This window comes from Prionailurus bengalensis, chromosome X, assembly GCF_016509475.1.
Source record: "Prionailurus bengalensis isolate Pbe53 chromosome X, Fcat_Pben_1.1_paternal_pri, whole genome shotgun sequence".
NCBI classification, from domain to species: Eukaryota; Metazoa; Chordata; class Mammalia; order Carnivora; family Felidae; genus Prionailurus; species Prionailurus bengalensis.
This window is the reverse complement of record NC_057361.1, coordinates 65,322,733-65,326,439: the sequence shown is the minus strand read 5'-3', so window position 1 is coordinate 65,326,439 and position 3,707 is coordinate 65,322,733.

Here is a 3,707-nt window from a genome sequence, read left to right as displayed (position 1 = left end):
CCTGCCGATCATGGCCAATGGTTTAAACTTCTGTTTCCTCACTAGCTAGTTAGATTTAGTGAATTTCTTGGCCCGTACCCATCCCCAGACTTGATTTTGGTTAAATTCCTGTACTTCTGATGATTTCTCAGGAACTCTGTCTGCATCTTGATTTCTGGCTGATACTAAGGCAGTCATTGCTACAAGTAAAAGTTATTCCTCTGAAGCACACTCTCCTCTATGGATTATCTTTCAATGACTATACCAAGAAAACCCACTTTAATTTTCAAGTCCAAGATATTATGCTGTTATATGATAAGCAGTAATAATCAAGGCACTAATGACTATACCCTTTTCTGTATTCACATACTACCAGTTATTATAATATTAACTTCCTCACACTTTATTCTAAGGCTGTTTTACCTTTATTTTTACCCTGTAATCTTTACTCCTTTCTCAAATTTGGAATATCCTAGACCTCAGAACTTCCTGAGTACTTTCTGATGTTTTATAGCTTGCCCAAACTGTTGCACTGGCACATAATAATGCACAAAAGCATCCAGTACATGGACAGGTCTGTGTTAATGTTTATTATATCATTTTGTTTATATTCATTTTAATTTTGGTTTTTTTTTCTGTGGGAACAGTAGAATAATTTTCTCCTATTCTTGCAAGAAAACCATAGTAAAGCCCAGCAAAGCAAAATTTGCTAAATTATCAGGGCCCTTGGGAGAAGCCTGAAGTGTGCCCCTTCATTCTTGAGTGATTTCAAAAGGACATCTTTAACATTTCCCAATGATTGATACATATGTCTCTTAATCCTTAAGCCTTATTCAGCAGTAATAAAAAAGTAAAATGAGCACTGATGACGTATCAGAGACCTAAGTTGCAGTCTTTTCTCTGTCATAGACTCACAGAGGTACTTGGTTTGGTCACTTCAATTCTCTGAATCTCAGCTTTTCCACCTTTAAAATGCAAACTGTCAATCTATGTCACTTTTCAAAGCATAAAAGAGTCTTGGGTGTTTTTTCCATTGCTCCTGTAAGTGACAGGTTTTGAATCCGTTTCTAATAATTTCCTTTAACTCATGGTCTGCAGACTGATTCTCTAGACCTATGTCACAAGACAAAGGCTTTGGGATGTAACTTTAATGGGCAAGGGAAACAGCACTATCTGTAGTTCTTTCTTTCAGGATTAGGCAAGGGTCAGAAGAAAGAGTTTAATTTCCTTTTCGGTTCTGAGCATCTGATTGGTGCTAATAGTGTCTATAAAAGGAAGGTATAAAGCATGCTTCTTTCTACTTTTCATTTCACTTACCTAGTACACAGGGGGAAAATTGAGTTCATTCATTCCTAAGGGTCTCTAGGTGAAAATTCAGTGAGATTTTTGGAGGAATCAATGTCCCACTTTGTATTTATTCACCTTTACAATATTCTGTACCATACTGTACCAGCCCACACAGAATTGGTATATTAAATGATTCCTGTCTCACAGAAATGTAAGTATTGCAAACATACAGTAAGAGAGAGCAGTACATGTGTTTACAAGTACAAAGAATATTTTCTATAATAAAAAAAGTACCTACCCCCTCTGAAACAAAGTTCCTGCAGGATGACTTTCATGTGATCCAAATATTTACTAATGTGGCTGGTGGAATCTTTCCTTGGGATGAAAAACTTGAATCCCATCTATAAGATTAATGCCTTTGCCACAATACCTGATATTTACAGCAGCTGCCTGAAAGAAATACTCCTTGCTGAATGACCCAAAGCTCTCTAACAAATTTAGCTCTAGTTGAATAAAATTATAACTTTTTTACTTCCCTGGAAAGATTAGAGCAGTATAAAATAAAGTCCATGAAAAAGAAATTAAAAAACAAAACGAAGTCCAAGGACACCACTGTTGACAGTAGAGAAAGGAAGGAACAGAAAATCATTTGAGATTTTTATCTTGGGTCATGTTGCACCATGGACATACATCCTTTCCTGTTTTTAAAATCTCTAAATGCAGCTTCTAGAAGTTACATGCTACTGATGGCCTTATCATTGGGTTTAAAGTTAGAAGGTGCCTTCCTCAATATTTTCTACTTGAGCATAAAAGAAAAGCAACACGCAAACCAGAAAACAATTTTACTTACATTTTGTCAAAATATGTTGATGATGAGTATCTAAAAATGTAAATTTAATATAAAATCATTTAACCCATTATTGATTGTAATGTACTGATTATTCTGATAGATAAAGCTTATGTATGAGAAACAGAGTAAATAAGTCTCTTGTCTTCTTATTTCTCCTCTCCCATTATAAACATGTTTTTGTTGTTGTTGTTTGTTATTGTTGTTGTTGTTGTTGTTGTTGTTGTTCTGGAGTGCTTTCTTTGAAAGCAGAATCTTTACACTTAACATTAATTACAATTCACTTTTACAGTAAAAATATATAACTTTTACAAGCTGATAAGAATATATATTCATGTTGGTAAATGTCCTGAGACATTATAGTTCTTATTTTTTAATCATAGCTCATTTTGAAAATAACAGAAATCTAACCATTTAAATCATTTATCAAAGAAACTATCACCTCCAAAAAGTTATAACTAAGAGTAGATAAAAAACATCCTGCATATTCTGCAAGTAACTCTACTTAATATAGAGTTGCTTAAATTACAAATGTTCACCGGGCTATTTTATTCAATATCAATTGAGTGAAACACATTAGAAAAAAACCTCTCCATGTCAAACTTAAATTTCTCCCCGTTAAAAGTTACCTCCCCCTTCCCATATTAAGCAATCAAGTGTATAATTATTTTTGTTTGTGCAAATACTAAGGAAATGACATACAAGGATGGTCCAGGTTCATGATATCCATACCACCCTTAGATCTGACAGATTACCCAGAACTTGGTGTGAAGAGAACAGTTCTAGATATTAATGGTAAAAGATAAAGATAAGATCTAATTCATTAAAAACTGGAGCCTACCGTTTCAGTTTCTTTCTGTTTTCTCCAATGATTTCCAAATAATTCAAGTGACAGCCACTTCAACAAGGATGCTATTGATCTGTACCTCAATTCCAGCTCCTTGTTCTGAGAAAAACCAACATCCTTTTCCATCACCAAAAAAACAAAAAAAAAAACACAACCTCTTCAAAATGAGATAAAGAAAGACAAAAGGAAAGGAGATAGAAAAAGAGTGAAAGATAAAGAAGAAAAAGAAAGAAAAGAAAGGGAGGGAGGAGGGAGACAAGGAGGGAAGAAAGAGTAAAAATAAAACAAAATATAATAAAGCCAAAACAAAAATGAAGATAGCAAAGGTAAAAAAAAAAGAAAGAAAGAAAATTCTCAGCATTACCTAACCACTACCACGTTGGAAAACATGGTAGTGAGATGTCAGCGTGAAATGTGCAAGCCTCTATGCACACTGAACATTTCCGTTTTCCAGGAGGTAGCTTGAGCTAGCAAGCTTGCCTGTGCTTGTTCTCTCTCTCTCTTCTCTCTCTCTCTCTCTTTTCTCTCTCTGTCTCTCTCTCTCCCTCTTTATCTCTGATTAATTATGAAGAACTATTTTATGGGCTGTAAATACAGGCTGCAAAGCTTCACATTAAGCAAATAAACTTTTGTTTCTATTTATAGGGCGACAGTGCATTGTCTTCCAATCCTGTGGTTGCACTTAGCTTTGAGTTTGTGACAATGTGTGGTTTATTTGTTTATGGAGTCTTTTGTAGAAACTATGTG